This window comes from Salmo salar, unplaced genomic scaffold, assembly GCF_965601325.2.
Source record: "Salmo salar unplaced genomic scaffold, fSalSal1 ptg000293l, whole genome shotgun sequence".
In the NCBI taxonomy this organism is placed as follows: domain Eukaryota; kingdom Metazoa; phylum Chordata; class Actinopteri; order Salmoniformes; family Salmonidae; genus Salmo; species Salmo salar.
In genome coordinates, this window is record NW_027675346.1 from 489,271 (window position 1) to 512,836 (window position 23,566).

At 41.5% G+C, this 23,566-nt stretch overlaps 47 non-coding genes and 3 pseudogenes across 47 annotated transcripts; all 50 read left to right on the forward strand.

Annotated features, from left to right (window-relative positions):
* Positions 1 to 5,301: 5,301 nt before the first annotated feature.
* On the forward strand, positions 5,302 to 5,420 carry LOC123734770 (5S ribosomal RNA). Its single transcript, XR_006764955.2, has one exon. It is a non-coding gene; the product is annotated as a 5S ribosomal RNA (ribosomal RNA).
* Positions 5,421 to 5,829: 409 nt separating this feature from the next.
* On the forward strand, positions 5,830 to 5,948 carry LOC145871244 (5S ribosomal RNA). The gene has a single exon (XR_014386874.1). It is a non-coding gene; the product is annotated as a 5S ribosomal RNA (ribosomal RNA).
* Positions 5,949 to 6,087: 139 nt separating this feature from the next.
* Positions 6,088 to 6,206, forward strand: LOC123734768 (5S ribosomal RNA). Its single transcript, XR_006764953.2, has one exon. It is a non-coding gene; the product is annotated as a 5S ribosomal RNA (ribosomal RNA).
* Positions 6,207 to 6,345: 139 nt separating this feature from the next.
* LOC123734767 (5S ribosomal RNA) lies at positions 6,346 to 6,464 on the forward strand. Its single transcript, XR_006764952.2, has one exon. It is a non-coding gene; the product is annotated as a 5S ribosomal RNA (ribosomal RNA).
* Positions 6,465 to 6,603: 139 nt separating this feature from the next.
* On the forward strand, positions 6,604 to 6,722 carry LOC123734418 (5S ribosomal RNA). Its single transcript, XR_006764717.2, has one exon. It is a non-coding gene; the product is annotated as a 5S ribosomal RNA (ribosomal RNA).
* A 139-nt stretch (positions 6,723 to 6,861) lies between these two features.
* Positions 6,862 to 6,980, forward strand: LOC145870228 (5S ribosomal RNA). The gene has a single exon (XR_014386224.1). It is a non-coding gene; the product is annotated as a 5S ribosomal RNA (ribosomal RNA).
* A 409-nt stretch (positions 6,981 to 7,389) lies between these two features.
* On the forward strand, positions 7,390 to 7,508 carry LOC123731823 (5S ribosomal RNA). The gene has a single exon (XR_014386875.1). It is a non-coding gene; the product is annotated as a 5S ribosomal RNA (ribosomal RNA).
* A 139-nt stretch (positions 7,509 to 7,647) lies between these two features.
* On the forward strand, positions 7,648 to 7,766 carry LOC145869009 (5S ribosomal RNA). Its single transcript, XR_014385004.1, has one exon. It is a non-coding gene; the product is annotated as a 5S ribosomal RNA (ribosomal RNA).
* Positions 7,767 to 7,905: 139 nt separating this feature from the next.
* Positions 7,906 to 8,024, forward strand: LOC145869011 (5S ribosomal RNA). The gene has a single exon (XR_014385006.1). It is a non-coding gene; the product is annotated as a 5S ribosomal RNA (ribosomal RNA).
* A 139-nt stretch (positions 8,025 to 8,163) lies between these two features.
* LOC145868521 (5S ribosomal RNA) lies at positions 8,164 to 8,282 on the forward strand. The gene has a single exon (XR_014384517.1). It is a non-coding gene; the product is annotated as a 5S ribosomal RNA (ribosomal RNA).
* Positions 8,283 to 8,421: 139 nt separating this feature from the next.
* Positions 8,422 to 8,540, forward strand: LOC145870229 (5S ribosomal RNA). The gene has a single exon (XR_014386225.1). It is a non-coding gene; the product is annotated as a 5S ribosomal RNA (ribosomal RNA).
* A 409-nt stretch (positions 8,541 to 8,949) lies between these two features.
* Positions 8,950 to 9,068, forward strand: LOC145868576 (5S ribosomal RNA). The gene has a single exon (XR_014384572.1). It is a non-coding gene; the product is annotated as a 5S ribosomal RNA (ribosomal RNA).
* A 409-nt stretch (positions 9,069 to 9,477) lies between these two features.
* Positions 9,478 to 9,596, forward strand: LOC145875122 (5S ribosomal RNA). Its single transcript, XR_014390756.1, has one exon. It is a non-coding gene; the product is annotated as a 5S ribosomal RNA (ribosomal RNA).
* Positions 9,597 to 9,735: 139 nt separating this feature from the next.
* LOC145869012 (5S ribosomal RNA) lies at positions 9,736 to 9,854 on the forward strand. Its single transcript, XR_014385007.1, has one exon. It is a non-coding gene; the product is annotated as a 5S ribosomal RNA (ribosomal RNA).
* A 139-nt stretch (positions 9,855 to 9,993) lies between these two features.
* Positions 9,994 to 10,112, forward strand: LOC145867991 (5S ribosomal RNA). Its single transcript, XR_014383984.1, has one exon. It is a non-coding gene; the product is annotated as a 5S ribosomal RNA (ribosomal RNA).
* Positions 10,113 to 10,251: 139 nt separating this feature from the next.
* Positions 10,252 to 10,370, forward strand: LOC145875621 (5S ribosomal RNA). Its single transcript, XR_014391266.1, has one exon. It is a non-coding gene; the product is annotated as a 5S ribosomal RNA (ribosomal RNA).
* Positions 10,371 to 10,509: 139 nt separating this feature from the next.
* On the forward strand, positions 10,510 to 10,628 carry LOC145870783 (uncharacterized; annotated as a pseudogene).
* Positions 10,629 to 10,767: 139 nt separating this feature from the next.
* LOC145871246 (5S ribosomal RNA) lies at positions 10,768 to 10,886 on the forward strand. Its single transcript, XR_014386877.1, has one exon. It is a non-coding gene; the product is annotated as a 5S ribosomal RNA (ribosomal RNA).
* Positions 10,887 to 11,295: 409 nt separating this feature from the next.
* LOC145870797 (uncharacterized) lies at positions 11,296 to 11,414 on the forward strand (annotated as a pseudogene).
* Positions 11,415 to 11,553: 139 nt separating this feature from the next.
* Positions 11,554 to 11,672, forward strand: LOC145868064 (5S ribosomal RNA). Its single transcript, XR_014384058.1, has one exon. It is a non-coding gene; the product is annotated as a 5S ribosomal RNA (ribosomal RNA).
* A 139-nt stretch (positions 11,673 to 11,811) lies between these two features.
* LOC145875083 (5S ribosomal RNA) lies at positions 11,812 to 11,930 on the forward strand. Its single transcript, XR_014390717.1, has one exon. It is a non-coding gene; the product is annotated as a 5S ribosomal RNA (ribosomal RNA).
* A 139-nt stretch (positions 11,931 to 12,069) lies between these two features.
* LOC145869932 (5S ribosomal RNA) lies at positions 12,070 to 12,188 on the forward strand. The gene has a single exon (XR_014385928.1). It is a non-coding gene; the product is annotated as a 5S ribosomal RNA (ribosomal RNA).
* A 139-nt stretch (positions 12,189 to 12,327) lies between these two features.
* On the forward strand, positions 12,328 to 12,446 carry LOC145875097 (5S ribosomal RNA). The gene has a single exon (XR_014390731.1). It is a non-coding gene; the product is annotated as a 5S ribosomal RNA (ribosomal RNA).
* A 409-nt stretch (positions 12,447 to 12,855) lies between these two features.
* LOC145869423 (5S ribosomal RNA) lies at positions 12,856 to 12,974 on the forward strand. The gene has a single exon (XR_014385419.1). It is a non-coding gene; the product is annotated as a 5S ribosomal RNA (ribosomal RNA).
* Positions 12,975 to 13,113: 139 nt separating this feature from the next.
* Positions 13,114 to 13,232, forward strand: LOC145875099 (5S ribosomal RNA). Its single transcript, XR_014390733.1, has one exon. It is a non-coding gene; the product is annotated as a 5S ribosomal RNA (ribosomal RNA).
* A 409-nt stretch (positions 13,233 to 13,641) lies between these two features.
* LOC145868385 (5S ribosomal RNA) lies at positions 13,642 to 13,760 on the forward strand. The gene has a single exon (XR_014384381.1). It is a non-coding gene; the product is annotated as a 5S ribosomal RNA (ribosomal RNA).
* A 139-nt stretch (positions 13,761 to 13,899) lies between these two features.
* On the forward strand, positions 13,900 to 14,018 carry LOC145868952 (5S ribosomal RNA). Its single transcript, XR_014384947.1, has one exon. It is a non-coding gene; the product is annotated as a 5S ribosomal RNA (ribosomal RNA).
* Positions 14,019 to 14,427: 409 nt separating this feature from the next.
* On the forward strand, positions 14,428 to 14,546 carry LOC145871247 (5S ribosomal RNA). Its single transcript, XR_014386878.1, has one exon. It is a non-coding gene; the product is annotated as a 5S ribosomal RNA (ribosomal RNA).
* Positions 14,547 to 14,955: 409 nt separating this feature from the next.
* LOC145871248 (5S ribosomal RNA) lies at positions 14,956 to 15,074 on the forward strand. Its single transcript, XR_014386879.1, has one exon. It is a non-coding gene; the product is annotated as a 5S ribosomal RNA (ribosomal RNA).
* Positions 15,075 to 15,483: 409 nt separating this feature from the next.
* On the forward strand, positions 15,484 to 15,602 carry LOC145870798 (uncharacterized; annotated as a pseudogene).
* A 139-nt stretch (positions 15,603 to 15,741) lies between these two features.
* Positions 15,742 to 15,860, forward strand: LOC145868065 (5S ribosomal RNA). Its single transcript, XR_014384059.1, has one exon. It is a non-coding gene; the product is annotated as a 5S ribosomal RNA (ribosomal RNA).
* Positions 15,861 to 15,999: 139 nt separating this feature from the next.
* Positions 16,000 to 16,118, forward strand: LOC145868327 (5S ribosomal RNA). The gene has a single exon (XR_014384322.1). It is a non-coding gene; the product is annotated as a 5S ribosomal RNA (ribosomal RNA).
* A 139-nt stretch (positions 16,119 to 16,257) lies between these two features.
* LOC145868038 (5S ribosomal RNA) lies at positions 16,258 to 16,376 on the forward strand. Its single transcript, XR_014384032.1, has one exon. It is a non-coding gene; the product is annotated as a 5S ribosomal RNA (ribosomal RNA).
* A 409-nt stretch (positions 16,377 to 16,785) lies between these two features.
* LOC145868386 (5S ribosomal RNA) lies at positions 16,786 to 16,904 on the forward strand. Its single transcript, XR_014384382.1, has one exon. It is a non-coding gene; the product is annotated as a 5S ribosomal RNA (ribosomal RNA).
* Positions 16,905 to 17,043: 139 nt separating this feature from the next.
* Positions 17,044 to 17,162, forward strand: LOC145868953 (5S ribosomal RNA). Its single transcript, XR_014384948.1, has one exon. It is a non-coding gene; the product is annotated as a 5S ribosomal RNA (ribosomal RNA).
* Positions 17,163 to 17,571: 409 nt separating this feature from the next.
* LOC145871249 (5S ribosomal RNA) lies at positions 17,572 to 17,690 on the forward strand. Its single transcript, XR_014386880.1, has one exon. It is a non-coding gene; the product is annotated as a 5S ribosomal RNA (ribosomal RNA).
* Positions 17,691 to 18,099: 409 nt separating this feature from the next.
* On the forward strand, positions 18,100 to 18,218 carry LOC145871250 (5S ribosomal RNA). Its single transcript, XR_014386881.1, has one exon. It is a non-coding gene; the product is annotated as a 5S ribosomal RNA (ribosomal RNA).
* Positions 18,219 to 18,357: 139 nt separating this feature from the next.
* Positions 18,358 to 18,476, forward strand: LOC145874858 (5S ribosomal RNA). Its single transcript, XR_014390493.1, has one exon. It is a non-coding gene; the product is annotated as a 5S ribosomal RNA (ribosomal RNA).
* A 409-nt stretch (positions 18,477 to 18,885) lies between these two features.
* On the forward strand, positions 18,886 to 19,004 carry LOC145871251 (5S ribosomal RNA). Its single transcript, XR_014386882.1, has one exon. It is a non-coding gene; the product is annotated as a 5S ribosomal RNA (ribosomal RNA).
* A 409-nt stretch (positions 19,005 to 19,413) lies between these two features.
* Positions 19,414 to 19,532, forward strand: LOC145871252 (5S ribosomal RNA). Its single transcript, XR_014386883.1, has one exon. It is a non-coding gene; the product is annotated as a 5S ribosomal RNA (ribosomal RNA).
* Positions 19,533 to 19,671: 139 nt separating this feature from the next.
* LOC145871253 (5S ribosomal RNA) lies at positions 19,672 to 19,790 on the forward strand. The gene has a single exon (XR_014386884.1). It is a non-coding gene; the product is annotated as a 5S ribosomal RNA (ribosomal RNA).
* Positions 19,791 to 20,199: 409 nt separating this feature from the next.
* LOC145871254 (5S ribosomal RNA) lies at positions 20,200 to 20,318 on the forward strand. The gene has a single exon (XR_014386885.1). It is a non-coding gene; the product is annotated as a 5S ribosomal RNA (ribosomal RNA).
* Positions 20,319 to 20,457: 139 nt separating this feature from the next.
* Positions 20,458 to 20,576, forward strand: LOC145871255 (5S ribosomal RNA). Its single transcript, XR_014386886.1, has one exon. It is a non-coding gene; the product is annotated as a 5S ribosomal RNA (ribosomal RNA).
* A 409-nt stretch (positions 20,577 to 20,985) lies between these two features.
* Positions 20,986 to 21,104, forward strand: LOC145871257 (5S ribosomal RNA). Its single transcript, XR_014386888.1, has one exon. It is a non-coding gene; the product is annotated as a 5S ribosomal RNA (ribosomal RNA).
* Positions 21,105 to 21,243: 139 nt separating this feature from the next.
* On the forward strand, positions 21,244 to 21,362 carry LOC145871258 (5S ribosomal RNA). The gene has a single exon (XR_014386889.1). It is a non-coding gene; the product is annotated as a 5S ribosomal RNA (ribosomal RNA).
* A 409-nt stretch (positions 21,363 to 21,771) lies between these two features.
* On the forward strand, positions 21,772 to 21,890 carry LOC145871259 (5S ribosomal RNA). The gene has a single exon (XR_014386890.1). It is a non-coding gene; the product is annotated as a 5S ribosomal RNA (ribosomal RNA).
* Positions 21,891 to 22,029: 139 nt separating this feature from the next.
* Positions 22,030 to 22,148, forward strand: LOC145871260 (5S ribosomal RNA). The gene has a single exon (XR_014386891.1). It is a non-coding gene; the product is annotated as a 5S ribosomal RNA (ribosomal RNA).
* A 409-nt stretch (positions 22,149 to 22,557) lies between these two features.
* On the forward strand, positions 22,558 to 22,676 carry LOC145871261 (5S ribosomal RNA). Its single transcript, XR_014386892.1, has one exon. It is a non-coding gene; the product is annotated as a 5S ribosomal RNA (ribosomal RNA).
* A 139-nt stretch (positions 22,677 to 22,815) lies between these two features.
* Positions 22,816 to 22,934, forward strand: LOC145875466 (5S ribosomal RNA). The gene has a single exon (XR_014391102.1). It is a non-coding gene; the product is annotated as a 5S ribosomal RNA (ribosomal RNA).
* Positions 22,935 to 23,343: 409 nt separating this feature from the next.
* LOC145871262 (5S ribosomal RNA) lies at positions 23,344 to 23,462 on the forward strand. The gene has a single exon (XR_014386893.1). It is a non-coding gene; the product is annotated as a 5S ribosomal RNA (ribosomal RNA).
* Positions 23,463 to 23,566: the final 104 nt, after the last annotated feature.

Consider the following 23,566-nt stretch of genomic DNA (forward strand, 5'->3'; position numbering starts at 1 on the left):
GGTATATATAGAAGATAAAGTGATACTGGACAAGTTGAGAAGCTGGGGAGTAACGGCCGTATCGGAGATAAGGAGGAGAGTTTGGCCTGGAACGGAGGTGGTTGACGGAACAAGGTTCTGTAAAGTTAAATTTACGGAAAAAGTCACATCATTGCCATATTCCACAAAAATTGAGACGCTGGAAGGAGCTGAATACTTCAGGGTGATCCATGACAAGCAGGTCAGAGTTTGTCGATTGTGCATACAACCTGGGCACATAGTTAAAGATTGCCCTGAATTCAAGTGTTTCAAGTGCGGCAATCAAGGCCATTATGCGAGAGAGTGTGTCGGAGAGAAGGAAAGGAATGTTTATGGTAGATGCAGAAAGAGATTGGCGGAATGCAACTGTGGAGAAGTTATGACTGAAGAGGGGAGTCAAGTACTATTCGAGGAAGCAGTTGTATCATCGCAAGAAGGAGAAGAAGATGGAGGAGAGGACGTGGTGGAAGGTGGAGAGACGGAGGAAGGAAGAAGGGAGAAGAAGGAAGACCAGAAGATTAACGAAATTGGGAGCAGTATGGATTCGGAAATAAGAAGGTGGAGTTTTCAGGAGGAGAGGGGAAGTGGATTGGGGGGAAGCACGGTGGACTCACGGGTTTTGGGGGAAAGCACAGCACAAACAAGTACCTCGGGGGGTGAAGAAATGGAGAGGGTTTTAAGTTTAATGACAATAACAGAGACGGGTATGAACACGGGGAGCACAACGACGACAATATATGAGACGGAGATGAACACGGGGAGCACAACGAACATTCCAGAAACGGCGATGAACACGGGGAGCACAACGACGACTACACATGAGACGGAGATGAACATTCCAGAAACGGCGGAGAACACGGGGAGCACAACGAACATTCCAGAATCGGCGATGAACACGGGGAGCACAACGGACGAGGGTGTAAAGAAGAAAAGTTGGCTGGATGAAATGGACTTGGAGGAGATATCGGACTCGGATGATGGGGAAAAGTTTGAAAGAATGAGAGGAGGATACAGGAAGAGGAAAGCAGCGGAGGGGGGGGAGAGAAAGGGTGGAAGAGGAAAGAAACTGGATAAAAGGTAGAGGATAATGAAATTATATTTTATAATTTTATTATTTATTAGTATGGTAACAATAATGTCGATAAATGCGAATGGGTTGAGAACAATAGGAAAATTTAATAGAATAGTACACATAAAGAATTCTGATATTTTATGTATTCAAGAGACGCACTGGGATAATATGTGTGTTTTAGAAATTCAGAAAATATGGAGGGATTTTATTTATGTAAACAATGGTAGGGGGAATTCATGTGGGGTTGCAATTTTAATAAGGAAGGATGTAGTAGAAAATGTGAAGAAGATATATAATGATAATAATGGGAGGATTTTAATTTTAGATTTTGAATATATGAGTAGGGTTTTTAGGATTATAAATATTTATGCGCCGAATAATGAAATAGAGAGAAGGAATTTATTTTTAGAATTAGCGAAATGGTGCAAGGGAAACTGTATTTTAGTTGGGGATTTTAATGTAAAAATGGATAGACTAGATATGACAAGGGGAGCTATTTTTAGAAGTGACGTATCTAGGGGGGTTTTAAGGAAGATGATGGTTGAAAACAATTTAATTGATATATGGAGGAAGGAGAATCCGAATAAGAGAGAATTTTCTAGAAGGCAGGTGGTTTTAGGGGAATTGAAACAGACACGGATAGATTTGGTTTTAGTAAATGAAGGGTTAAGGAATTTTATGAAGGATATTAAATATATTTTTACAACTTTTAGTGATCATGCTGGGTTAACATTTTCGGTGGGGTTAGATAAGGAAAGGAAAGGGGGGGGAATATGGTGTATGAATGCAGGGTATCTAGGTGATGAGGAATACGGGAAACAACTTAAATCTTTGATAGAAGATGAAATGGAGGATAAGCAAAAAGGGAATGATAAGTGCAAGTGGTGGGAAAATGTTAAGGAAAAAATAAAAGTTTTTAGTATTAGATATGCAAGGAAGAAGAGGAGTAGGATGATAAGAGCAGAAAATTATTTAAGAACAAAATTGAATGAAGAAATGAAGAAATGTGATAGTGATCCTGATTATACTATTGAAAAGTTTTTAGATTTAAAAGAAAAATTGAGCAAATGTGAAATAGATAAGTGTAAGGGTGCAATTATAAGAAGTAGGGCAAAATATGTTTTAGAAGGGGAGAAATGTACGTCGTTTTTTCTTGGTTTAGAGAAAACTAAACAGATGAAATCATATATTAGTGAGATTGAAAATGTAAAGGGTGAAGTGGTAAATGATTATGTTGAGATATTAGAAACAGTACAGAATTTTTATAAGGATTTATTTAAGAAAGGGGAGGTGGATGAGGGGTGTGTAAAAGAGATTTTAAGTAGTGTGGATGTGCAAATTGGTGCTGAGGATAAGCAAATGTGTGATAGGAAGATAACAATGGATGAAGTGAAAGATGCAATTAAGGGTTTACAAATAAATAAAAGTCCTGGAGTAGATGGACTAATTGCAGAGTTTTATAAAATGTATGAAAGTATTTTAGCACCTATTTTATTAGAAGTATATCAATATATGGAAGACAATAATACTGTTTCAGATTCCATGGTGACAGGGCTGATATCGATTTTATATAAAAATAAGGGGAGTAAATTGAAATTAGAAAATTATAGGCCAATTAGTTTGTTAAACTCAGATTATAAGATTTTAGCTAAGATACTGGCAAATAGGATGAAGATGGTTTTAAATGATATTATAGCACCTACACAAAATTATAGTGTGCCTGGAAGAGATATAGCAGATACCATAACTACACTTAGAGATGTGATAAATAAAATGAATAGCGATAAGATGGGGGGAATTGTTTTAAGTATAGACTTTAATAAAGCTTTTGACAGGGTGGAACATGATTTTATGTTTAGGGTACTGGAAAAGTATGGGTTTGGAAATGGAATTATAAGATGGATAAAATTATTATATAGAAAGGCTAAAAGTAGGGTTAAATGTAATGGGGTTTTAACAGATTCTTTTATTCTTGAGAGATCAGTGAGACAGGGGTGCCCTTTATCAGCTTTATTGTTTGTTTTATCGGTAGAACCCTTAGCGGCATACCTTAAAAAAGATCATTTTATAAATTGTGTAGAGACTCCGCAAGGAGGTTTTAGTTTAATTCATCAATATGCAGACGATACAACAATAACAGTTAGAGATGAGGGTAGTGTTAAAAGGGTGATAGAGTGTTTTAAAGTATATGAGAAAGCCTCAGGAGCAAAAGTGAATATGGAGAAGTCAGTAATAATGTATGTTGGGAAGAATAATGAGGGGACTTTTCCTTTTAAGGTGGTAAATGATTATTTTAAGGTGTTAGGTGTGTTTTTAGGGGTGAAGGAACAAGAAGCTAGGGATCTGACATGGAGTGGGGTTATAAACAAAGTTAGGAAGGTGGTAAATATGTGGAGGGGGAGGGCTTTGAAATTAAAAGGGAAAGTAATTGTTGTAAATTCCTTGCTGATGTCAATTTTCATTCATGTCATGAACGTTTTAGATGTACCAGAATGGGTTTTATCTGAAATGAATACGATTTTAGTTGATTTTTTATGGGATGGGAAAGGAGCGAAAATTTCTTTTAAAACTTTGATTGCAGGTTATGAGGAGGGGGGTTTGAAGTTGGTAGATTTAAATGTGAGGAAAAAAGCAATTAGAGTTAAAATGGTACGAAAATATTTATATGGTGAACTAGATTATGGATGGAAAAGATTTTTTAAAGAGTATTTGCAGGAGGTTGGGAGGATGGGGGAAAATGGTTTATTAATGTGTATGAGAAAAGAAATGTTAGCTAATATACCATTGTTTTATAGAGAAGTGTTTGAGGCTTGGGGGGAGTTTTTACCAAATATTTATTATGAGTGTACCATTTTAGACAATATTTTAAATCAGCCAATTTTCTTAAATCCCAAGATACAATATAATAATAAGATGTTGTTTTGTAAATATTTTATGAGGGCTGGGATGAGACAGATTGGGGATATTTTATACGAGGTCATTCCAGGTTTTCTTCCTGTACAAGCGATTTATGATAATGTTTGTGAAGTGGAAGATGAAATAAGCAAAACTACAGTAGATAATATGTATAAGAGAATTTTAGGGTGTATTCCTGAAGAATGGGTGCTTTTAATAAATACAGAGGTGGTTGAGAGAGCTAAGGGTTTACCGGTTTTATATTATGAAAGTAATGGGGAGAAACATGTTTTATCAGGTTTGAAAGTTAAAAAGATTTATGAAAAATGTATTTTAAGAGAGATAAAAGCTCCTGCTTCAGAAAAAGTGTGGTCTAGGGTATTTGTAAATATAGATGTAAAATCAATATGGAAGAATGTCAATGTAAAATATAATTCTATAGAATGTGAAGATAATGATTTTAAATTGAAACATAATAGGATTTTTACGAACGTGGTTTTACATCAAATAAATAGAGACATTAAAAGAGAATGTGATATTTGTGGTACGGAGGTGGAACATTTTATGCACTTTTTTATTGAATGTTGTAGATTACAAGGGTTTCATGAGTTTATAAAGGGGCTTTTAGAACAACATTGGGGAGAAGATATTGTAAATGGGGTTGAGTGGAGGAGGTTGTTTCTATTTGGTATAAATGGAAAAAGCAAAGTTTTTAATATTAATTTGATGAATTTTGTTCTTAGCCATGCTAGATACGCTGTAAGACAAAGAAGGAATTTAGGACATTATGAAGGGAAAATTGTGAGTGTGGAGGTTTTATTTAAAAGTATTTTAGAGAAAGATATTGAACTAATATATAAATATGGAGGATGTAATTTTGAAAAACTGTTTGTGTGGGGGAGCACTTTTATCGAAATTGATCAAAATGGAAAACTTGTTTTTAATTATTAATTGGTTTTATTTTATTTTCTTTTTTGATTTTGTAAAAGGATGAATTGTTCATCCTTTTTTATTATTATTGTTTGAATATTGTAAATATTATGTGTTTTTTCATAATAAAAGATAAAAAAAAAAAAAAAGGTATGCCCGATCTCGTCTGATCTCGGAAGCTAAGCAGGGTCGGGCCTGGTTAGTACTTGGATGGGAGACCGCCTGGGAATACCAGGTGCTGTAAGCATTTTGTCCACGAGGGTGTGCTCTTGCACTATTTCATCAGCAACACTGCCTTGTAGTAAGCATTTAATGATGAATTGACTAAATGTCTGTTTTATCAGACTCACTTTGACTATATATGTTGTAGCAAGAGATTGTTTCTCGCTTACGGCCATACCAGCCTGGGTACGCCCGATCTCGTCTGATCTCGGAAGCTAAGCAGGGTCGTGCCTGGTTAGTACTTGGATGGGAGACCGCCTGGGAATACCAGGTGCTGTAAGCATTTTGTCCACGAGGGTGTGCTCTTGCACTATTTCATCAGCAACACTGCCTTGTAGTAAGCATTTAATGATGAATTGACTAAATGCAGCTTCCTGCCTTTTTAATAGGATCAAATTTCCTTGTGTTTTCAATTAGCATCTGCCTTGTATTTATAAGACAAACAAGAATATTGTTGCTGAATGCAGCTTGTGTGTGCTTTGTGCTCCTTTGCCCTGTTCAAATGATGAAAGGAAATAAAGTTGGTATTTTATCCAACTACCTGTGCTAAAAAGTGATGGGAACAGTGTTTGTAATTTCTTCTACTTTTTCAGTGACACAAAGTTCAAGCTGCTTATCTAATTGGTGAAAATGCAATGTCTGTTTATCACACTCACTTTGAATATATATGTTGTAGCAAGAGATTGTTTCTCGCTTACGGCCATACCAGCCTGGGTACGCCCGATCTCGTCTGATCTCGGAAGCTAAGCAGGGTCGGGCCTGGTTAGTACTTGGATGGGAGACCGCCTGGGAATACCAGGTGCTGTAAGCATTTTGTCCACGAGGGTGTGCTCTTGCACTATTTCATCAGCAACACTGCCTTGTAGTAAGCATTTAATGATGAATTGACTAAATGTCTGTTTTATCAGACTCACTTTGACTATATATGTTGTAGCAAGAGATTGTTTCTCGCTTACGGCCATACCAGCCTGGGTACGCCCGATCTCGTCTGATCTCGGAAGCTAAGCAGGGTCGTGCCTGGTTAGTACTTGGATGGGAGACCGCCTGGGAATACCAGGTGCTGTAAGCATTTTGTCCACGAGGGTGTGCTCTTGCATGATTTCATCAGCAACACTGCCTTGTAGTAAGCATTTAATGATGAATTGACTAAATGTCTGTTTTATCTGACTCACTTTGACTATATATGTTGTAGCAAGAGATTGTTTCTCGCTTACGGCCATACCAGCCTGGGTACGCCCGATCTCGTCTGATCTCGGAAGCTAAGCAGGGTCGTGCCTGGTTAGTACTTGGATGGGAGACCGCCTGGGAATACCAGGTGCTGTAAGCATTTTGTCCACGAGGGTGTGCTCTTGCACTATTTCATCAGCAACACTGCCTTGTAGTAAGCATTTAATGATGAATTGACTAAATATCTGTTTTATCAGACTCACTTTGACTATATATGTTGTAGCAAGAGATTGTTTCTCGCTTACGGCCATATCAGCCTGGGTACGCCCGATCTCGTCTGATCTCGGAAGCTAAGCAGGGTCGTGCCTGGTTAGTACTTGGATGGGAGACCGCCTGGGAATACCAGGTGCTGTAAGCATTTTGTCCACGAGGGTGTGCTCTTGCACTATTTCATCAGCAACACTGCCTTGTAGTAAGCATTTAATGATGAATTGACTAAATGTCTGTTTTATCAGACTCACTTTGACTATATATGTTGTAGCAAGAGATTGTTTCTCGCTTACGGCCATACCAGCCTGGGTAAGCCCGATCTCGTCTGATCTCGGAAGCTAAGCAGGGTCGTGCCTGGTTAGTACTTGGATGGGAGACCGCCTGGGAATACCAGGTGCTGTAAGCATTTTGTCCACGAGGGTGTGCTCTTGCACTATTTCATCAGCAACACTGCCTTGTAGTAAGCATTTAATGATGAATTGACTAAATGCAGCTTCCTGCCTTTTTAATAGGATCAAATTTCCTTGTGTTTTCAATTAGCATCTGCCTTGTATTTATAAGACAAACAAGAATATTGTTGCTGAATGCAGCTTGTGTGTGCTTTGTGCTCCTTTGCCCTGTTCAAATGATGAAAGGAAATAAAGTTGGTATTTTATCCAACTACCTGTGCTAAAAAGTGATGGGAACAGTGTTTGTAATTTCTTCTACTTTTTCAGTGACACAAAGTTCAAGCTGCTTATCTAATTGGTGAAAATGCAATGTCTGTTTATCACACTCACTTTGAATATATATGTTGTAGCAAGAGATTGTTTCTCGCTTACGGCCATACCAGCCTGGGTACGCCCGATCTCGTCTGATCTCGGAAGCTAAGCAGGGTCGGGCCTGGTTAGTACTTGGATGGGAGACCGCCTGGGAATACCAGGTGCTGTAAGCATTTTGTCCACGAGGGTGTGCTCTTGCACTATTTCATCAGCAACACTGCCTTGTAGTAAGCATTTAATGATGAATTGACTAAATGTCTGTTTTATCAGACTCACTTTGACTATATATGTTGTAGCAAGAGATTGTTTCTCGCTTACGGCCATACCAGCCTGGGTACGCCCGATCTCGTCTGATCTCGGAAGCTAAGCAGGGTCGTGCCTGGTTAGTACTTGGATGGGAGACCGCCTGGGAATACCAGGTGCTGTAAGCATTTTGTCCACGAGGGTGTGCTCTTGCACTATTTCATCAGCAACACTGCCTTGTAGTAAGCATTTAATGATGAATTGACTAAATGTCTGTTTTATCTGACTCACTTTGACTATATATGTTGTAGCAAGAGATTGTTTCTCGCTTACGGCCATACCAGCCTGGGTACGCCCGATCTCGTCTGATCTCGGAAGCTAAGCAGGGTCGTGCCTGGTTAGTACTTGGATGGGAGACCGCCTGGGAATACCAGGTGCTGTAAGCATTTTGTCCACGAGGGTGTGCTCTTGCACTATTTCATCAGCAACACTGCCTTGTAGTAAGCATTTAATGATGAATTGACTAAATATCTGTTTTATCAGACTCACTTTGACTATATATGTTGTAGCAAGAGATTGTTTCTCGCTTACGGCCATATCAGCCTGGGTACGCCCGATCTCGTCTGATCTCGGAAGCTAAGCAGGGTCGTGCCTGGTTAGTACTTGGATGGGAGACCGCCTGGGAATACCAGGTGCTGTAAGCATTTTGTCCACGAGGGTGTGCTCTTGCACTATTTCATCAGCAACACTGCCTTGTAGTAAGCATTTAATGATGAATTGACTAAATGTCTGTTTTATCAGACTCACTTTGACTATATATGTTGTAGCAAGAGATTGTTTCTCGCTTACGGCCATACCAGCCTGGGTAAGCCCGATCTCGTCTGATCTCGGAAGCTAAGCAGGGTCGTGCCTGGTTAGTACTTGGATGGGAGACCGCCTGGGAATACCAGGTGCTGTAAGCATTTTGTCCACGAGGGTGTGCTCTTGCACTATTTCATCAGCAACACTGCCTTGTAGTAAGCATTTAATGATGAATTGACTAAATGCAGCTTCCTGCCTTTTTAATAGGATCAAATTTCCTTGTGTTTTCAATTAGCATCTGCCTTGTATTTATAAGACAAACAAGAATATTGTTGCTGAATGCAGCTTGTGTGTGCTTTGTGCTCCTTTGCCCTGTTCAAATGATGAAAGGAAATAAAGTTGGTATTTTATCCAACTACCTGTGCTAAAAAGTGATGGGAACAGTGTTTGTAATTTCTTCTACTTTTTCAGTGACACAAAGTTCAAGCTGCTTATCTAATTGGTGAAAATGCAATGTCTGTTTATCACACTCACTTTGAATATATATGTTGTAGCAAGAGATTGTTTCTCGCTTACGGCCATACCAGCCTGGCTACGCCTGATCTCGTCTGATCTCGGAAGCTAAGCAGGGTCGGGCCTGTTTAGTACTTGGATGGGAGACCGCCTGGGAATACCAGGTGCTGTAAGCATTTTGTCCACGAGGGTGTGCTCTTGCACTATTTCATCAGCAACACTGCCTTGTAGTAAGCATTTAATGATGAATTGACTAAATGCAGCTTCCTGCCTTTTTAATAGGATCAAATTTCCTTGTGTTTTCAATTAGCATCTGCCTTGTATTTATAAGACAAACAAGAATATTGTTGCTGAATGCAGCTTGTGTGTGCTTTGTGCTCCTTTGCCCTGTTCAAATGATGAAAGGAAATAAAGTTGGTATTTTATCCAACTACCTGTGCTAAAAAGTGATGGGAACAGTGTTTGTAATTTCTTCTACTTTTTCAGTGACACAAAGTTCAAGCTGCTTATCTAATTGGTGAAAATGCAATGTCTGTTTATCACACTCACTTTGAATATATATGTTGTAGCAAGAGATTGTGTCTCGCTTACGGCCATACCAGCCTGGGTTCGCCCGATCTCGTCTGATCTCGGAAGCTAAGCAGGGTCGGGCCTGGTTAGTACTTGGATGGGAGACCGCCTGGGAATACCAGGTGCTGTAAGCATTTTGTCCACGAGGGTGTGCTCTTGCACTATTTCATCAGCAACACTGCCTTGTAGTAAGCATTTAATGATGAATTGACTAAATGTCTGTTTTATCAGACTCACTTTGACTATATATGTTGTAGCAAGAGATTGTTTCTCGCTTACGGCCATACCAGCCTGGGTACGCCCGATCTCGTCTGATCTCGGAAGCTAAGCAGGGTCGTGCCTGGTTAGTACTTGGATGGGAGACCGCCTGGGAATACCAGGTGCTGTAAGCATTTTGTCCACGAGGGTGTGCTCTTGCACTATTTCATCAGCAACACTGCCTTGTAGTAAGCATTTAATGATGAATTGACTAAATGTCTGTTTTATCTGACTCACTTTGACTATATATGTTGTAGCAAGAGATTGTTTCTCGCTTACGGCCATATCTGCCTGGGTACGCCCGATCTCGTCTGATCTCGGAAGCTAAGCAGGGTCGGGCCTGGTTAGTACTTGGATGGGAGACCGCCTGGGAATACCAGGTGCTGTAAGCATTTTGTCCACGAGGGTGTGCTCTTGCACTATTTCATCAGCAACACTGCCTTGTAGTAAGCATTTAATGATGAATTGACTAAATGTCTGTTTTATCAGACTCACTTTGACTATATATGTTGTAGCAAGAGATTGTTTCTCGCTTACGGCCATATCAGCCTGGGTACGCCCGATCTCGTCTGATCTCGGAAGCTAAGCAGGGTCGGGCCTGGTTAGTACTTGGATGGGAGACCGCCTGGGAATACCAGGTGCTGTAAGCATTTTGTCCACGAGGGTGTGCTCTTGCACTATTTCATCAGCAACACTGCCTTGTAGTAAGCATTTAATGATGAATTGACTAAATGTCTGTTTTATCAGACTCACTTTGACTATATATGTTGTAGCAAGAGATTGTTTCTCGCTTACGGCCATACCAGCCTGGGTAAGCCCAATCTCGTCTGATCTCGGAAGCTAAGCAGGGTCGTGCCTGGTTAGTACTTGGATGGGAGACCGCCTGGGAATACCAGGTGCTGTAAGCATTTTGTCCACGAGGGTGTGCTCTTGCACTATTTCATCAGCAACACTGCCTTGTAGTAAGCATTTAATGATGAATTGACTAAATGTCTGTTTTATCAGACTCACTTTGACTATATATGTTGTAGCAAGAGATTGTTTCTCGCTTACGGCCATACCAGCCTGGGTACGCCCGATCTCGTCTGATCTCGGAAGCTAAGCAGGGTCGGGCCTGGTTAGTACTTGGATGGGAGACCGCCTGGGAATACCAGGTGCTGTAAGCATTTTGTCCACGAGGGTGTGCTCTTGCACTATTTCATCAGCAACACTGCCTTGTAGTAAGCATTTAATGATGAATTGACTAAATGCAGCTTCCTGCCTTTTTAATAGGATCAAATTTCCTTGTGTTTTCAATTAGCATCTGCCTTGTATTTATAAGACAAACAAGAATATTGTTGCTGAATGCAGCTTGTGTGTGCTTTGTGCTCCTTTGCCCTGTTCAAATGATGAAAGGAAATAAAGTTTGTATTTTATCTAACTACCTGTGCTAAAAAGTGATGGGAACAGTGTTTGTAATTTCTTCTACTTTTTCAGTGACACAAAGTTCAAGCTGCTTATCTAATTGGTGAAAATGCAATGTCTGTTTATCACACTCACTTTGACTATATATGTTGTAGCAAGAGATTGTTCCTCGCTTACGGCCATGTCAGCCTGGGTACTCCCGATCTCGTCTGATCTCGGAAGCTAAGCAGGGTCGGTCCTGGTTAGTACTTGGATGGGAGACCGCCTGGGAATACCAGGTGCTCTAAGCATTTTGTCCACGAGGGTGTGCTCTTGCACTATTTCATCAGCAACACTGCCTTGTAGTAAGCATTTAATGATGAATTGACTAAATGTCTGTTTTATCAGACTCACTTTGACTATATATGTTGTAGCAAGAGATTGATTCTCGCTTACGGCCATACCAGCCTGGGTACGCCCGATCTCGTCTGATCTCGGAAGCTAAGCAGGGTCGGGCCTGGTTAGTACTTTGATGGGAGACTGCCTGGGAATACCAGGTGCTGTAAGCATTTTGTCCACGAGGGTGTGCTCTTGCACTATTTCATCAGCAACACTGCCTTGTAGTAAGCATTTAATGATGAATTGACTAAATGTCTGTTTTATCAGACTCACTTTGACTATATATGTTGTAGCAAGAGATTGTTTCTCGCTTACGGCCATATCAGCCTGGGTACTCCCGATCTCATCTGATCTCGGAAGCTAAGCAGGGTCGGGCCTGGTTAGTACTTGGATGGGAGACCGCCTGGGAATACCAGGTGCTGTAAGCATTTTGTCCACGAGGGTGTGCTCTTGCACTATTTCATCAGCAACACTGCCTTGTAGTAAGCATTTAATGATGAATTGACTAAATGTCTGTTTTATCAGACTCACTTTGACTATATATGTTGTAGCAAGAGATTGTTTCTCGCATACGGCCATATCAGCCTGGGTACGCCCGATCTCGTCTGATCTCGGAAGCTAAGCAGGGTCGGGCCTGGTTAGTACTTGGATGGGAGACCGCCTGCGAATACCAGGTGCTGTAAGCATTTTGTCCACGAGGGTGTGCTCTTGCACTATTTCATCAGCAACACTGCCTTGTATTAAGCATTTAATGATGAATTGACTAAATGTCTGTTTTATCAGACTCACTTTGACTATATATGTTGTAGCAAGAGATTGTTTCACGCTTGCGGCCATACCAGCCTGGGTACGCCCGATCTCGTCTGATCTCGGAAGCTAAGCAGGGTCGGGCCTGGTTAGTACTTGGATGGGAGACCGCCTGGGAATACCAGGTGCTGTAAGCATTTTGTCCACGAGGGTGTGCCGCTGCACTATTTCATCAGCAACACTGCCTTGTAGTAAGCATTTAATGATGAATTGACTAAATGCAGCTTCCTGCCTTTTTAATAGGATCAAATTTCCTTGTGTTTTCAATTAGCATCTGCCTTGTATTTATAAGACAAACAAGAATATTGTTGCTGAATGCAGCTTGTGTGTGCTTTGTGCTCCTTTGCCCTGTTCAAATGATGAAAGGAAATAAAGTTTGTATTTTATCCAACTACCTGTGCTAAAAAGTGATGGGAACAGTGTTTGTAATTTCTTCTACTTTTTCAGTGACACAAAGTTCAAGCTGCTTATCTAATTGGTGAAAATGCAATGTCTGTTTATCACACTCACTTTGACTATATATGTTGTAGCAAGAGATTGTTTCTCGCTTACGGCCATACCAGCCTGGGTACGCCCGATCTCGTCTGATCTCGGAAGCTAGGCAGGGTCGGGCCTGGTTAGTACTTGGATGGGAGACCTCCTGGGAATACCAGGTGCTGTAAGTATTTTGTCCACGAGGGTGTGCTCTTGCACTATTTCATCAGCAACACTGCCTTGTATTAAGCATTTAATGATGAATTGACTAAATGTCTGTTTTATCAGACTCACTTTGACTATATATGTTGTAGCAAGAGATTGTTTCACGCTTGCGGCCATACCAGCCTGGGTACGCCCGATCTCGTCTGATCTCGGAAGCTAAGCAGGGTCGGGCCTGGTTAGTACTTGGATGGGAGACCGCCTGGGAATACCAGGTGCTGTAAGCATTTTGTCCACGAGGGTGTGCCGCTGCACTATTTCATCAGCAACACTGCCTTGTAGTAAGCATTTAATGATGAATTGACTAAATGCAGCTTCCTGCCTTTTTAATAGGATCAAATTTCCTTGTGTTTTCAATTAGCATCTGCCTTGTATTTATAAGACAAACAAGAATATTGTTGCTGAATGCAGCTTGTGTGTGCTTTGTGCTCCTTTGCCCTGTTCAAATGATGAAAGGAAATAAAGTTTGTATTTTATCCAACTACCTGTGCTAAAAAGTGATGGGAACAGTGTTTGTAATTTCTTCTACTTTTTCAGTGACACAAAGTTCAAGCTGCTTATCTAATTGGTGAAAATGCAATGTCTGTTTATCACACTCACTTTGACTATATATGTTGTAGCAAGAGATTGTTTCTCGCTTACGGCCATACCAGCCTGGGTACGCCCGATCTCGTCTGATCTCGGAAGCTAGGCAGGGTCGGGCCTGGTTAGTACTTGGATGGGAGACCTCCTGGGAATACCAGGTGCTGTAAGCATTTTGTCCACGAGGGTGTGCTCTTGCACTATTTCATCAGCAACACTGCCTTGTATTAAGCATTTAATGATGAATTGACTAAATGTCTGTTTTATCAGACTCACTTTGACTATATATGTTGTAGCAAGAGATTGTTTCTCGCTTAAGGCCATACCAGCCTGGGTACGCCCGATCTCGTCTGATCTCGGAAGCTAAGCAGGGTCGGGCCTGGTTAGTACTTGGATGGGAGACCGCCTGGGAATACCAGGTGCTGTAAGCATTTTGTCCACGAGGGTGTGCCCCTGCACTATTTCATCAGCAACACTGCCTTGTAGTAAGCATTTAATGATGAATTGACTAAATGCAGCTTCCTGCCTTTTTAATAGGATCAAATTTCCTTGTGTTTTCAATTAGCATCTGCCTTGTATTTATAAGACAAACAAGAATATTGTTGCTGAATGCAGCTTGTGTGTGCTTTGTGCTCCTTTGCCCTGTTCAAATGATGAAAGGAAATAAAGTTTGTATTTTATCCAACTACCTGTGCTAAAAAGTGATGGGAACAGTGTTTGTAATTTCTTCTACTTTTTCAGTGACACAAAGTTCAAGCTGCTTATCTAATTGGTGAAAATGCAATGTCTGTTTATCACACTCACTTTGACTATATATGTTGTAGCAAGAGATTGTTTCTCGCTTACGGCCATACCAGCCTGGGTACGCCCGATCTCGTCTGATCTCGGAAGCTAAGCAGGGTCGGGCCTGGTTAGTACTTGGATGGGAGACCGCCTGGGAATACCAGGTGCTGTAAGCATTTTGTCCACGAGGGTGTGCCCCTGCACTATTTCATCAGCAACACTGCCTTGTAGTAAGCATTTAATGATGAATTGACTAAATGCAGCTTCCTGCCTTTTTAATAGGATCAAATTTCCTTGTGTTTTCAATTAGCATCTGCCTTGTATTTATAAGACAAACAAGAATATTGTTGCTGAATGCAGCTTGTGTGTGCTTTGTGCTCCTTTGCCCTGTTCAAATGATGAAAGGAAATAAAGTTTGTATTTTATCCAACTACCTGTGCTAAAAAGTGATGGGAACAGTGTTTGTAATTTCTTCTACTTTTTCAGTGACACAAAGTTCAAGCTGCTTATCTAATTGGTGAAAATGCAATGTCTGTTTATCACACTCACTTTGACTATATATGTTGTAGCAAGAGATTGCTTCTCGCTTACGGCCATACCAGCCTGGGTACGCCCGATCTCGTCTGATCTCGGAAGCTAAGCAGGGTCGGGCCTGGTTAGTACTTGGATGGGAGACCGCCTGGGAATACCAGGTGCTGTAAGCATTTTGTCCACGAGGGTGTGCCCCTGCACTATTTCATCAGCAACACTGCCTTGTAGTAAGCATTTAATGATGAATTGACTAAATGCAGCTTCCTGCCTTTTTAATAGGATCAAATTTCCTTGTGTTTTCAATTAGCATCTGCCTTGTATTTATAAGACAAACAAGAATATTGTTGCTGAATGCAGCTTGTGTGTGCTTTGTGCTCCTTTGCCCTGTTCAAATGATGAAAGGAAATAAAGTTTGTATTTTATCTAACTACCTGTGCTAAAAAGTGATGGGAACAGTGTTTGTAATTTCTTCTACTTTTTCAGTGACACAAAGTTCAAGCTGCTTATCTAATTGGTGAAAATGCAATGTCTGTTTATCACACTCACTTTGACTATATATGTTGTAGCAAGAGATTGTTTCTCGCTTACGGCCATGTCAGCCTGGGTACTCCCGATCTCGTCTGATCTCGGAAGCTAAGCAGGGTCGGTCCTGGTTAGTACTTGGATGGGAGACCGCCTGGGAATACCAGGTGCTCTAAGCATTTTGTCCACGAGGGTGTGCTCTTGCACTATTTCATCGGCAACACTGCCTTGTAGTAAGCATTTAATGATGAATTGACTAAATGTCTGTTTTATCAGACTCACTTTGACTATATATGTTGTAGCAAGAGATTGATTCTCGCTTACGGCCATACCAGCCTGGGTACGCCCGATCTCGTCTGATCTCGGAAGCTAAGCAGGGTCGGGCCTGGTTAGTACTTTGATGGGAGACTGCCTGGGAATACCAGGTGCTGTAAGCATTTTGTCCACGAGGGTGTGCTCTTGCACTATTTCATCAGCAACACTGCCTTGTAGTAAGCATTTAATGATGAATTGACTAAATGTCTGTTTTATCAGACTCACTTTGACTATATATGTTGTAGCAAGAGATTGTTTCTCGCTTACGGCCATATCAGCCTGGGTACTCCCGATCTCATCTGATCTCGGAAGCTAAGCAGGGTCGGGCCTGGTTAGTACTTGGATGGGAGACCGCCTGCGAATACCAGGTGCTGTAAGCATTTTGTCCACGAGGGTGTGCTCTTGCACTATTTCATCAGCAACACTGCCTTGTATTAAGCATTTAATGATGAATTGACTAAATGTCTGTTTTATCAGACTCACTTTGACTATATATGTTGTAGCAAGAGATTGTTTCACGCTTGCGGCCATACCAGCCTGGGTACGCCCGATCTCGTCTGATCTCGGAAGCTAAGCAGGGTCGGGCCTGGTTAGTACTTGGATGGGAGACCGCCTGGGAATACCAGGTGCTGTAAGTATTTTGTCCACGAGGGTGTGCCCCTGCACTATTTCATCAGCAACACTGCCTTGTAGTAAGCATTTAATGATGAATTGACTAAATGCAGCTTCCTGCCTTTTTAATAGGATCAAATTTCCTTGTGTTTTCAATTAGCATCTGCCTTGTATTTATAAGACAAACAAGAATATTGTTGCTGAATGCAGCTTGTGTGTGCTTTGTGCTCCTTTGCCCTGTTCAAATGATGAAAGGAAATAAAGTTTGTATTTTATCCAACTACCTGTGCTAAAAAGTGATGGGAACAGTGTTTGTAATTTCTTCTACTTTTTCAGTGACACAAAGTTCAAGCTGCTTATCTAATTGGTGAAAATGCAATGTCTGTTTATCACACTCACTTTGACTATATATGTTGTAGCAAGAGATTGTTTCTCGCTTACGGCCATACCAGCCTGGGTACGCCCGATCTCGTCTGATCTCGGAAGCTAGGCAGGGTCGGGCCTGGTTAGTACTTGGATGGGAGACCTCCTGGGAATACCAGGTGCTGTAAGCATTTTGTCCACGAGGGTGTGCTCTTGCACTATTTCATCAGCAACACTGCCTTGTATTAAGCATTTAATGATGAATTGACTAAATGTCTGTTTTATCAGACTCACTTTGACTATATATGTTGTAGCAAGAGATTGTTTCTCGCTTAAGGCCATACCAGCCTGGGTACGCCCGATCTCGTCTGATCTCGGAAGCTAAGCAGGGTCGGGCCTGGTTAGTACTTGGATGGGAGACCGCCTGGGAATACCAGGTGCTGTAAGCATTTTGTCCACGAGGGTGTGCCCCTGCACTATTTCATCAGCAACACTGCCTTGTAGTAAGCATTTAATGATGAATTGACTAAATGCAGCTTCCTGCCTTTTTAATAGGATCAAATTTCCTTGTGTTTTCAATTAGCATCTGCCTTGTATTTATAAGACAAACAAGAATATTGTTGCTGAATGCAGCTTGTGTGTGCTTTGTGCTCCTTTGCCCTGTTCAAATGATGAAAGGAAATAAAGTTTGTATTTTATCCAACTACCTGTGCTAAAAAGTGATGGGAACAGTGTTTGTAATTTCTTCTACTTTTTCAGTGACACAAAGTTCAAGCTGCTTATCTAATTGGTGAAAATGCAATGTCTGTTTATCACACTCACTTTGACTATATATGTTGTAGCAAGAGATTGTTTCTCGCTTACGGCCATACCAGCCTGGGTACGCCCGATCTCGTCTGATCTCGGAAGCTAAGCAGGGTCGGGCCTGGTTAGTACTTGGATGGGAGACCGCCTGGGAATACCAGGTGCTGTAAGCATTTTGTCCACGAGGGTGTGCCCCTGCACTATTTCATCAGCAACACTGCCTTGTAGTAAGCATTTAATGATGAATTGACTAAATGCAGCTTCCTGCCTTTTTAATAGGATCAAATTTCCTTGTGTTTTCAATTAGCATCTGCCTTGTATTTATAAGACAAACAAGAATATTGTTGCTGAATGCAGCTTGTGTGTGCTTTGTGCTCCTTTGCCCTGTTCAAATGATGAAAGGAAATAAAGTTTGTATTTTATCCAACTACCTGTGCTAAAAAGTGATGGGAACAGTGTTTGTAATTTCTTCTACTTTTTCAGTGACACAAAGTTCAAGCTGCTTATCTAATTGGTGAAAATGCAATGTCTGTTTATCACACTCACTTTGACTATATATGTTGTAGCAAGAGATTGCTTCTCGCTTACGGCCATACCAGCCTGGGTACGCCCGATCTCGTCTGATCTCGGAAGCTAAGCAGGGTCGGGCCTGGTTAGTACTTGGATGGGAGACCGCCTGGGAATACCAGGTGCTGTAAGCATTTTGTCCACGAGGGTGTGCTCTTGCACTATTTCATCAGCAACACTGCCTTGTATTAAGCATTTAATGATGAATTGACTAAATGTCTGTTTTATCAGACTCACTTTGACTATATATGTTGTAGCAAGAGCTTGTTTCTCGCTTACGGCCATACCAGCCTGGGTACCCCCGATCTCGTCTGATCTCGGAAGCTAAGCAGGGTCGGGCCTGGTTAGTACTTGGATGGGAGACCGCCTGGGAATACCAGGTGCTGTAAGCATTTTGTCCACGAGGGTGTGCCCCTGCACTATTTCATCAGCAACACTGCCTTGTAGTAAGCATTTAATGATGAATTGACTAAATGCAGCTTCCTGCCTTTTTAATAGGATCAAATTTCCTTGTGTTTTCAATTAGCATCTGCCTTGTATTTATAAGACAAACAAGAATATTGTTGCTGAATGCAGCTTGTGTGTGCTTTGTGCTCCTTTGCCCTGTTCAAATGATGAAAGGAAATAAAGTTTGTATTTTATCCAACTACCTGTGGTAAAAAGTGATGGGAACAGTGTTTGTAATTTCTTCTACTTTTTCAGTGACACAAAGTTCAAGCTGCTTATCTAATTGGTGAAAATGCAATGTCTGTTTATCACACTCACTTTGACTATATATGTTGTAGCAAGAGATTGTTTCTCGCTTACGGCCATACCAGCCTGGGTACGCCCGATCTCGTCTGATCTCGGAAGCTAAGCAGGGTCGGGCCTGGTTAGTACTTGGATGGGAGACCGCCTGGGAATACCAGGTGCTGTAAGCATTTTGTCCACGAGGGTGTGCCCCTGCACTATTTCATCAGCAACACTGCCTTGTAGTAAGCATTTAATGATGAATTGACTAAATGCAGCTTCCTGCCTTTTTAATAGGATCAAATTTCCTTGTGTTTTCAATTAGCATCTGCCTTGTATTTATAAGACAAACAAGAATATTGTTGCTGAATGCAGCTTGTGTGTGCTTTGTGCTCCTTTGCCCTGTTCAAATGATGAAAGGAAATAAAGTTTGTATTTTATCCAACTACCTGTGCTAAAAAGTGATGGGAACAGTGTTTGTAATTTCTTCTACTTTTTCAGTGACACAAAGTTCAAGCTGCTTATCTAATTGGTGAAAATGCAATGTCTGTTTATCACACTCACTTTGACTATATATGTTGTAGCAAGAGATTGTTTCTCGCTTACGGCCATACCAGCCTGGGTACGCCCGATCTCGTCTGATCTCGGAAGCTAAGCAGGGTCGGGCCTGGTTAGTACTTGGATGGGAGACCGCCTGGGAATACCAGGTGCTGTAAGCATTTTGTCCACGAGGGTGTGCTCTTGCACTATTTCATCAGCAACACTGGCTTGTATTAAGCATTTAATGATGAATTGACTAAATGTCTGTTTTATCAGACTCACTTTGACTATATATGTTGTAGCAAGAGATTGTTTCTCGCTTACGGCCATACCAGCCTGGGTACGCCCGATCTCGTCTGATCTCGGAAGCTAAGCAGGGTCGGGCCTGGTTAGTACTTGGATGGGAGACCGCCTGGGAATACCAGGTGCTGTAAGCATTTTGTCCACGAGGGTGTGCCCCTGCACTATTTCATCAGCAACACTGCCTTGTAGTAAGCATTTAATGATGAATTGACTAAATGCAGCTTCCTGCCTTTTTAATAGGATCAAATTTCCTTGTGTTTTCAATTAGCATCTGCCTTGTATTTATAAGACAAACAAGAATATTGTTGCTGAATGCAGCTTGTGTGTGCTTTGTGCTCCTTTGCCCTGTTCAAATGATGAAAGGAAATAAAGTTTGTATTTTATCCAACTACCTGTGCTAAAAAGTGATGGGAACAGTGTTTGTAATTTCTTCTACTTTTTCAGTGACACAAAGTTCAAGCTGCTTATCTAATTGGTGAAAATGCAATGTCTGTTTATCACACTCACTTTGACTATATATGTTGTAGCAAGAGATTGTTTCTCGCTTACGGCCATACCAGCCTGGGTACGCCCGATCTCGTCTGATCTCGGAAGCTAAGCAGGGTCGGGCCTGGTTAGTACTTGGATGGGAGACCGCCTGGGAATACCAGGTGCTGTAAGCATTTTGTCCACGAGGGTGTGCTCTTGCACTATTTCATCAGCAACAGTGCCTTGTATTAAGCATTTAATGATGAATTGACTAAATATCTGTTTTATCAGACTCACTTTGACTATATATGTTGTAGCAAGAGATTGTTTCTCGCTTACGGCCATACCAGCCTGGGTACGCCCGATCTCGTCTGATCTCGGAAGCTAAGCAGGGTCGGGCCTGGTTAGTACTTGGATGGGAGACCGCCTGGGAATACCAGGTGCTGTAAGCATTTTGTCCACGAGGGTGTGCCCCTGCACTATTTCATCAGCAACACTGCCTTGTAGTAAGCATTTAATGATGAATTGACTAAATGCAGCTTCCTGCCTTTTTAATAGGATCAAATTTCCTTGTGTTTTCAATTAGCATCTGCCTTGTATTTATAAGACAAACAAGAATATTGTTGCTGAATGCAGCTTGTGTGTGCTTTGTGCTCCTTTGCCCTGTTCAAATGATGAAAGGAAATAAAGTTTGTATTTTATCCAACTACCTGTGCTAAAAAGTGATGGGAACAGTGTTTGTAATTTCTTCTACTTTTTCAGTGACACAAAGTTCAAGCTGCTTATCTAATTGGTGAAAATGCAATGTCTGTTTATCACACTCACTTTGACTATATATGTTGTAGCAAGAGATTGTTTCTCGCTTACGGCCATACCAGCCTGGGTACGCCCGATCTCGTCTGATCTCGGAAGCTAAGCAGGGTCGGGCCTGGTTAGTACTTGGATGGGAGACCGCCTGGGAATACCAGGTGCTGTAAGCATTTTGTCCACGAGGGTGTGCTCTTGCACTATTTCATCAGCAACACTGCCTTGTATTAAGCATTTAATGATGAATTGACTAAATGTCTGTTTTATCAGACTCACTTTGACTATATATGTTGTAGCAAGAGATTGTTTCTCGCTTACGGCCATACCAGCCTGGGTACGCCCGATCTCGTCTGATCTCGGAAGCTAAGCAGGGTCGGGCCTGGTTAGTACTTGGATGGGAGACCGCCTGGGAATACCAGGTGCTGTAAGCATTTTGTCCACGAGGGTGTGCCCCTGCACTATTTCATCAGCAACACTGCCTTGTAGTAAGCATTTAATGATGAATTGACTAAATGCAGCTTCCTGCCTTTTTAATAGGATCAAATTTCCTTGTGTTTTCAATTAGCATCTGCCTTGTATTTATAAGACAAACAAGAATATTGTTGCTGAATGCAGCTTGTGTGTGCTTTGTGCTCCTTTGCCCTGTTCAAATGATGAAAGGAAATAAAGTTTGTATTTTATCCAACTACCTGTGCTAAAAAGTGATGGGAACAGTGTTTGTAATTTCTTCTACTTTTTCAGTGACACAAAGTTCAAGCTGCTTATCTAATTGGTGAAAATGCAATGTCTGTTTATCACACTCACTTTGACTATATATGTTGTAGCAAGAGATTGTTTCTCGCTTACGGCCATACCAGCCTGGGTACGCCCGATCTCGTCTGATCTCGGAAGCTAAGCAGGGTCGGGCCTGGTTAGTACTTGGATGGGAGACCGCCTGGGAATACCAGGTGCTGTAAGCATTTTGTCCACGAGGGTGTGCTCTTGCACTATTTCATCAGCAACACTGCCTTGTATTAAGCATTTAATGATGAATTGACTAAATGTCTGTTTTATCAGACTCACTTTGACTATATATGTTGTAGCAAGAGATTGTTTCTCGCTTACGGCCATACCAGCCTGGGTACGCCCGATCTCGTCTGATCTCGGAAGCTAAGCAGGGTCGGGCCTGGTTAGTACTTGGATGGGAGACCGCCTGGGAATACCAGGTGCTGTAAGCATTTTGTCCACGAGGGTGTGCCCCTGCACTATTTCATCAGCAACACTGCCTTGTAGTAAGCATTTAATGATGAATTGACTAAATGCAGCTTCCTGCCTTTTTAATAGGATCAAATTTCCTTGTGTTTTCAATTAGCATCTGCCTTGTATTTATAAGACAAACAAGAATATTGTTGCTGAATGCAGCTTGTGTGTGCTTTGTGCTCCTTTGCCCTGTTCAAATGATGAAAGGAAATAAAGTTTGTATTTTATCCAACTACCTGTGGTAAAAAGTGATGGGAACAGTGTTTGTAATTTCTTCTACTTTTTCAGTGACACAAAGTTCAAGCTGCTTATCTAATTGGTGAAAATGCAATGTCTGTTTATCACACTCACTTTGACTATATATGTTGTAGCAAGAGATTGTTTCTCGCTTACGGCCATACCAGCCTGGGTACGCCCGATCTCGTCTGATCTCGGAAGCTAAGCAGGGTCGGGCCTGGTTAGTACTTGGATGGGAGACCGCCTGGGAATACCAGGTGCTGTAAGCATTTTGTCCACGAGGGTGTGCTCTTGCACTATTTCATCAGCAACACTGGCTTGTATTAAGCATTTAATGATGAATTGACTAAATGTCTGTTTTATCAGACTCACTTTGACTATATATGTTGTAGCAAGAGATAGTTTCTCGCTTACGGCCATACCAGCCTGGGTACGCCCGATCTCGTCTGATCTCGGAAGCTAAGCAGGGTCGGGCCTGGTTAGTACTTGGATGGGAGACCGCCTGTGAATACCAGGTGCTGTAAGCATTTTGTCCACGAGGGTGTGCCCCTGCACTATTTCATCAGCAACACTGCCTTGTAGTAAGCATTTAATGATGAATTGACTAAATGCAGCTTCCTGCCTTTTTAATAGGATCAAATTTCCTTGTGTTTTCAATTAGCATCTGCCTTGTATTTATAAGACAAACAAGAATATTGTTGCTGAATGCAGCTTGTGTGTGCTTTGTGCTCCTTTGCCCTGTTCAAATGATGAAAGGAAATAAAGTTTGTATTTTATCCAACTACCTGTGCTAAAAAGTGATGGGAACAGTGTTTGTAATTTCTTCTACTTTTTCAGTGACACAAAGTTCAAGCTGCTTATCTAATTGGTGAAAATGCAATGTCTGTTTATCACACTCACTTTGACTATATATGTTGTAGCAAGAGATTGTTTCTCGCTTACGGCCATACCAGCCTGGGTACGCCCGATCTCGTCTGATCTCGGAAGCTAAGCAGGGTCGGGCCTGGTTAGTACTTGGATGGGAGACCGCCTGGGAATACCAGGTGCTGTAAGCATTTTGTCCACGAGGGTGTGCTCTTGCACTATTTCATCAGCAACACTGCCTTGTATTAAGCATTTAATGATGAATTGACTAAATGTCTGTTTTATCAGACTCACT